The following is an 8,389-nucleotide window of genomic DNA, read 5'->3' on the forward strand; positions in this document are numbered from 1 at the left end:
AAGGTCAGGTAAGGAGAGACCGAAAAAGTTAAGAGTTATGGAGGAGCGGGAAAGGAAGTGGGGCAGTGAAGCAGAACTTTAGTGATTTTTTTTAATTCTCTATTCCATGGTAATTTGTAATATATTCAGCCGTACTGGAGAACTTTTGAGCATCCTGACATGCCTGAATTCACAACATGTACACTGGCATCATTCTGTCAGTGTCTAAAAGACAAAACATGAATTGAAGAGCAAAAATATAAGTCGATACAGTATTTCTAGTAGAGCTGGGTACGGTATATATATTTTATGCCAGTTATGAAGTGACATCACAGAAATAAAACTGAAAGTTGAAACTGTAAAATGGAGTCAGGGCATCTGTAATCAGGGAACAAAATGATAACAAAATGATAACAAAGACAAACAGAAAAATACCCCCCAAAAAATGGTTGTGGTTTCCATATTACAGAGGAGAGAAGAAGACAGAGAGAGTGAAGGAGGGAAACACTTGAATGACTCAATGAGAAATAGAAACAGAGACGGGCGGAAACAGCATGGCAGAGAAGTGCTGTGAGGATGTAGTGTTCTTTAGGAGATTATAGCCTCACTCCCAAAGCCCTGCAATAAAAACTTTATATAAACTATTGTGCTGTGTATTTACAAAATACAACTACAGCACTGTTTACAGCCCTGTCTTAATTCAACTGTGGGATGGAAGTTCAATTCCTAGCAGGCAAACAAGAGAGAGGCTCTCTGAAACCATCCATACAACAAAATGAAAGGGGAAATGTTCTCCATAAATAGCCAGCATATTGCAACAGATAACATAACATCTGTCTTGTATACTTTGATTACAGACCAGCAGGCCAAGTGCATCATGCAAATGTCAACCGAGGGAAGTGAAGGATATGTGTGCGTACAAATGTCTTGATCAGGGGTAGGAAACAATCTATCAAAGTGGCTATAGGTACAAACAATAGTAATGAGTCATTAAAATGTTATATACTACAATGCTTTAACTCAGAGGTCTTCAGCAGGGGGGTCCGTGAAATATTTGGTTGATTAGACAATTTTTTTCTTCTTGGTTTTTTTTCCACAAATTTAAATGTCTTTAAATACACATTAACATGAATCCAACATATTGTAGAGAATGGATAAATGGAGGCAGAAGATCTTTATAAAATATATGTAAACATACAGTAAATTGTGCTGGAGATGTTTTATTTAATATAACACTGCGTAAATAGAACTGAAGTGCAAGAAGTGTTCCTTGTTATCATCTTGTTTTCTTTCTCATCTTCTCCACCATTTCTCATGCTGAACATTGAACAAACCTTCGTCTTTCCATTCAGCCGTTTTCTACTTCTCGTTCTTAATTGTTCTTTCCTGACCCTTTTCCTCACTCTTGAACAAGACCCAAAAATACATAATCTTCCTCACCTAATTATAACCATTTTCCAGCAGAGTACCATGGCCTCAGACAAAGCTATGATAGCGTCATCTATTTCAGACAGTTCAGCTCTCTCTTTATAGATCAACACTGTCAAACCAACTTGCTTCAGAGTTCACCGAACTTAAACTCATCTCAAGTTATATGGTGATGAGTAAATAGAGCACTTTGTTGCCCACACCTGAAAGTATATACGTATACAATCACCACGGTTTCAAGGTAGAAACCCACGAGTTGTGTCACCAGGTCCTTATCTGATCAAATGTGAGATATGCATGATCATAAACTCCCTTTCTGTCCCTCAGTTATGGCATTGCGTTCAGGAGAATGGGACAGAAATGAGATAACGGTGACATGTGACCACCAAGGTTTAATAAGTGCACCCTTTTGTTCAAGTAAACAATTGTCGAGATTTGTAGAAATTCCCTCCAGGTGTTCCTGAGATATCTCATTCATGAAATGGATGGGATGGACATGAGGTCACAGTGACAATGTGTTCATGAGCATGGAACAGATGTTAGGTCAAAGCGTCCTTGAACTTTTACCACCAAAATATAATATTTTCATCCTTGAGTGTAAGGAAACATTTGAGCCAAATTTGAAGAACTTTTCTCAAGGCATTCCTGAAATATCATGTTCACAAGAATGGGACAGTGTGATGTGACTGGGACCTTGAACCTTGGCCATAACCAAAGTGATTCTTGGGAACAAGTGAACGTTTGTACCAAATCTGAAGAAATTTCCTGAAGGTGTTCAGTGTTGAGATTGTGGTCACAAGCCTGGAACGGACTGATGGACGGACAGACAATCCAAAAACATGAAGCCCGGAGGTTTAACAAGACATTGCCTGGAACCACTTTCACTCTTTGTGTCTTTATTTTCTCTCCAACTTCCCTCATCCTCCTTATTTGTGTTCTTTGCTTATCCTTTTATTCTTTGCCCTTTTCATTTTCTTTCAATCTCCAACTCCAGCGTCTTCACCTCCACCTCTTCATCCTCTTTTCTTTCCCTTCTTCTCTCCATCTTACTCTACACATCCCTCTGATTTCATTTGCTTTGCCTCTGCTATCTCTCCCTCCGCTTTCCTTTTCCCCTTCTCCTTCTGGTACTTGAAGCCATATGGTTTTAATTGTAAACATGTGTGTGTTTGATGATTACACTGGTAGCTCTGTCAGACTGAGAAACTGTACAATAACACATCGAGGTGGCAACCATAGACATGCACATGCTCACACACAAACACACAAACACAGTTGCATCATGCCGGCAATGACTCCAGACTAAAGACGCACATTTCAAACATGAAGAGGAAGCCATTTCAAAGTATTTCCGCCCAAGTCATGAAATTGTGGTAAATATTTTCAGATCATGGTTTTGTGAAGTGACAGTACCCACAACCACAAAGATAAGTGTTTCACAGAAATGGAAATGGGGTGATGAATCATTGGATAAATGGCCCTCTTCCTCTTTTGCTTGGGAAAACATGATACTGCCAAGCTTTTGTGCATTGCTGCTTTGCTCAATTAGAAAGAATGCTGTTTTTGTCTTCCAAAACAAAAGAATTACGTAGATTTAAAATCAAAGAAAGCTGAGGCAACGAGAGGAGAGAGGTAGGAGTAGAGGGAGTGGGAGAAGAGGAAGAACACTCATCTGGTTTCTTCCTTGTTATGACTTGTATGATTTGAGATCTTTCTTCATGAAGGTAATGGAAGGAGATTGGATTCTTCAGAAACATAACTGTAATTGTGCATTTGTATATTCTCACATCAAAACAAATCATCCAAAGAAATCCAAAGAAATGATCTAAGATCCTCTGCTCCTTTTGTTTAAGGAACTCCACTGTAAAATCTACCAACACGGTGAACATCAGTCTTTTCCAAAAACGTAGTCTGCTGCACTGTTCATCTAATGAACTCTTAGTCCTTTTTGCTGTCTACCTCTTCGACACTTCAGCAAGCTAGTTTGCCAGAACACATTGTGGTGGAACAGCTGTGAAAGGAAGGTTTCTTAAGCCATCTTTTACAGTGTCTGTAAAAATTTGTGTCGGGCCCTTGTTGCTAATCCTCTCTTCTGTCATTGCTTTCATTTCCCTCTCTATACTGTACCCTGTCTTCTTCATTTGATGTGTCATGGTTGTATCAACAGCTGTGTCATCGTGGTTGGACCTGAACATGGGAAGAGGAGTCAACTTAAGGTTGCAGCGATAACTGGATTTATGGCCTCCCACTGCATGAGCAGTCTGTGAATGTATCTTTACCAAAACAGCTTTTTGATTACATTCCAGCTGTCTGCTGTCTGAATGGGCCAAAAGTGCTCACATGGGAACTTGAAGACACAATAGACGCATAAACACATTGACACACATTCACAACTGCACCCTAACTCGCCCACACTTATTTGAACTACAGCATTTTCAAAGTGCAATCAAAGCAGTTAATCAAGTCAACAATAAAACACTACAATGGACCAATAGTTACAAATATACTATTTATTGTAATTTTCAAGGAGCTAATCCATCAATTCCCTTAGGACCTATATCCCTTCATTACAGCTGCTACACCTTTAAATCTTTGCTTTCTAGAATGACACATTTACAGTTTACAACAACTGTGGCAGATTTATTGTAATTTTTTTAAAACTGTGGGTTAATTGAGGATGGATAAAAGTTATTTTAACTTGCTATCATTTGCAAATTTATATCAAATGTGGCTCGCTAACTGGTCAACATAAACTTTGGAAGTCGGTTGTTTCCAAGCATCCATCCTTCCATTATCTATATCCATTTTATCCTGAACAGGGTCACAGGGGGGCTGACTTTGGCCGATTGGGTCCATTACAGGGCCAACACAAAAACATGCACGTTTACATATACACCAATTTAGAATCCCCAGTGAACCTAAAATGCACATTTTCAGATGGTGGGAGGAAGCCAGAGTACCTGGAGAGAACAGTCAAACTCAACACAGAAATGCCCCTTCCTCAGCTAAGATTCGGATCCAGCTTAGGTTTGGACCCAGAACCTTCTTGCTGTGAGGTGACAGGGCTGATCACTGCACCACCATGCCGCCCTCTTTCCAAGCAACTGATCTGAAAATGAGCTCTTAAATGTGTATTTGTTAGCTCTGTGCAACATCACTCTGAACCTAGCCTGGTGATACCAGACCCAAATTCACTGCATGAATATACATGTATGGTTCTGGCTACACTCCTTAATGAAACATTTAATTTTGAAACTATTTGAGCAGCTTTAATGAACCTATATGCGCCAAAACTCTACCACTGCTGCAACTACGTTTATAAAAAAAAATTACACGTAACCACTGACACTGGTCACTAATTGGTCCATACAGGATGGCTGATCAAACGGTAATGCAAACAGGGTTTTCAGACTATAATCACAGTAGAAAACAGAAGCTGTGAGCAATAGTCTGGTGTGGGCAGGATATTATGTGCCACCTAACAATGCAAACAATAAAAGAAAAATTTGGCAAAAGTGAAAAGGTCTTAGGAAGGTTTGAAGATACAGCTGTCAAATAGCCTCACTGACAAACTCAAATTCATTTTAAAAATAACTTTTTGTACACTACATATCACTCAGTCCTCTTCAGCACGTTGAGGAATCAAAAGCATTACACGAGTAATTTTGGCCTTGTTACCATTTCCTAACATTCACTGTTCAGAGGACGGGGTTAAACTAAACAGCCTGCCGGCAATCAGCAGCGTCTATGAAGCAAAATCACATGACGGACAAACAGATAGAAGGAAAGAAGGACAGCCATTCATTAATGTTATCATGACATATAAATGGAGAGGTAGTCCAAGTCATGTATACCCTGTGTGCCAGCTTCCATCATACCACACAACTCACTCTCTCTCTAACTAACAACCCCTTCAAGCTCTTTTCAACTCATTCTTCCATTGATTCTAATCCTGTCAGAATCTGCCCTGTTACAAAGAAAGTAGTAAGTTAAAGTTCTCGTACAGGGCTGCATCTGTGCAACAGCAACCGTAGTGGTTTATCAAAAGATTAAGACTCACCCCACTTTGTTCTAAAAATATTTCAACACACTGATAAACACCTCCACAATAAACCGTACACACATCCAACATACACAAGTCAGTTCAGTTCAGACCAGTTATTGGAGCGGTGATACAGCCATTTGGCACCATCTAGTGACCTGTCATATTTATCACATTATCTTGAGGGAAGGTCATCTCCCTCTGATGTTGACACCCAATGTACTACACAAGCATTATGTGATAAAATACAGTGCAGAAAGTATCTTTTTTTATATATTTAATGATAATAAATGAAAATGTGAAAATGTGGCACTTGGAGTTGAAGATATTTAAAAAATAAAAATCCTCAGGAAAAAAGACAAACAAATCCATCATGTCATGCAAACTTATGCAGCCCTGCTAGCCTATGATTGCCTTCAATAAGTTCAGTTCTCCTTCATTGGGGTTGTTAAATAATAAATGTATGGGATGGATGTGATCTTTCCAGAGAAAACTGTGTGCCGATGGTAGGAGGATAAAAGAAAATGGTGGAGTGGAAGAAAAAAAATGTCATCACTTATCATTTTAAATGAAATGACTATCGAACAAAGGAGCTGAATTAGCTTTTAAGCAGAGGAAGTTTTCACCAAGGAAACTTAAAATAGCCTGTTTGCTTTACAGTATATATGAAACATGTTACATAAATGATATTCCATAGCTATAAATTGCGATTTGTAACCATTTATTCTCATGTATATGATTCCAACTTGTATAACTATCAATATTCAACATAAAAACACTGGTACTGGCCATCTCTAATAAAAAAAAATATTAAAAAAAAGACTGCTAGATTGTTATAGTGGTGGATGGCTCTATATCATTGACTGTACATAAAAGGTTCTACTGCAGGCCTGCTACAATACACACAAGCTTCAGCCAGCATTTCACGGGGAAAAGACAAATGTACAAATCAGAGCTGTTGCAGTATGCTTCTCTGTTGAAACTAAACACTGTACCACAGTCAGCGACAGCATCCACGATATGAAAGAGGACAAGTCTAAGGCGCTGAATCTACCATATTCTCAGAAGTCTATGAAACCGTTAGTCTTGGTTTTCTTTTAGCAGAACTTGCAACCGAATTTAAAGCACAGTAATTGGATTTTTTATTTTTTTGTACAGTGTACAGCTTTTTTCCTTACAATTTTATGTATGTGGGCTTCCTTTTTAGCAAAGAACCAGATGTCTTCTAAAGGAACTGCTCCTCCTTTGTGCTGATGATTTGTCCAGAGTTTAATGTCCATCCAAAACCTTGGAAGCACTCTGAGGAGACATTAGCTGTGAAGAAGGTAAACAGGACTTTTACTTTGTAATACCTTCCCCACTTTACATTTCTACATTTCTGTAATGCTGCCAGGCTGTCCACTGTTCCTGGTTTATTGGATTGTCTGTGTGGTCAAAGCTGATGTCCTTGTTAGGTTGTGCTCTTTTATACCTTTTTTTTCTTTCATTAAACAGAATCAAGAGGAGACTAAACCTTCAAGACTGCTTTCCACACACTTTGTACAGAATAAAGGATCCCCAAACACAAGCTTGATTTTTCTATGTATGAGAATACAAAAGTGAGTTTTCCATATTTTTTACTTATTCACACCTATGAATGAAAGTCAAAGTTGGCAAAAGGGTCAAAAAAGACAAACGGTGGAACACAGTTTTTCCACATTTGTGTGTCTTAATTGTTGGGTAAAGCCACAAATATCTTTGTTTTTCCAAACCTCAGTTGTGCCAATGAGTGTGCATATGTAATATTATTCCGTCAGAATCCCTCAGTCATGTAAATGTGATATAAGAATGGTCTGACAGCTGAAACGTTGCATGCAACACATACATTTAATCTGCATGACCTTTTGCATGCGTGATGTTTCAATTATCAACATTTTGTAGAAGCTGGTGGTGTAATCTGTCTGACCTGACCATTTTTCTGTGCTGCCAATTATAGGAAGCTAAAAAAAAAATCCCGGAGTCCTACAATGCACATGTACAGTATAACATTAATGACACAAATACTGAAACCAGCTTTGTATAGTTGGTTTCCACTGTTTTATTGGGGGGGAAATATGTTTAAAGATCCCTTCCAGATGCAGTGAATGATGTAAATAATACAATAATTTACAAGAATAATTAGTGTCTTGTATGATTTTTCCATTGAAGTTTACAATCACACCTCCTCCCTTGTTGAAAAATCCCAAATCCATGAAAACTCAAATGTTTTGCATTTTAAAACTCCCGAATACAAGATGTGTCTGACTTAACTTGAAGACCGTTCTCAGTGTTTTTGCGAAGCAAGCTTCAAGTTTTCACAACAGTCGCAGCTTCTGAAGTTGATGGTATGAATCCTGCTCGTGTCCCTAAAGACAATGAAAACTTCAGGGTCATCTGTACCTTGCCTTCCAGTGACCTCCTCGCAGGCCTTCACCTTTAATGAAATAACATGTTCATCTGTGGTCATGGAACATTTTCTGACAGAGTTTTGTGAATAGCAGGAAGAATCACTGCACTATATCTTTTAAATGGGCCCATCAACATGTCATGACTTACATGAAGAATGTAATACATGCTGGGGCCAAGGTCAGGATCAATTCTGAAACGGATCCAGTGGAGGTCACTGTTGTGTGTGAGCTCACTGAGCTGTCAGTGTCACCTCAGGGCAGCTTTCACCAACATAAACTCCGAGCATCAGCTGACCTCACACTAACCTCTGTAGATCCAGATGTGCTCTCCGTGTGTGATGCACAGGCACAGGCGCGTGCAGGTTTCTCCCTCGACTGCGTGGTGCAGGACAGCCTCCAGCTGAGAAGGCACTGCAGCAGCTCCACACCTCACCTCACATCACATGCACGTTGCATACAGGGAGATACCGGGGTGGGCGGGGCTACAGAGGGAGGGCGGGACTATGATACTTTA

This window comes from Brachyistius frenatus, unplaced genomic scaffold (genome assembly GCF_029030835.1).
Source record: "Brachyistius frenatus isolate BFR_SWC_R1_liver_20210118 unplaced genomic scaffold, ASM2903083v1 Contig_14, whole genome shotgun sequence".
NCBI classification, from domain to species: domain Eukaryota; kingdom Metazoa; phylum Chordata; class Actinopteri; family Embiotocidae; genus Brachyistius; species Brachyistius frenatus.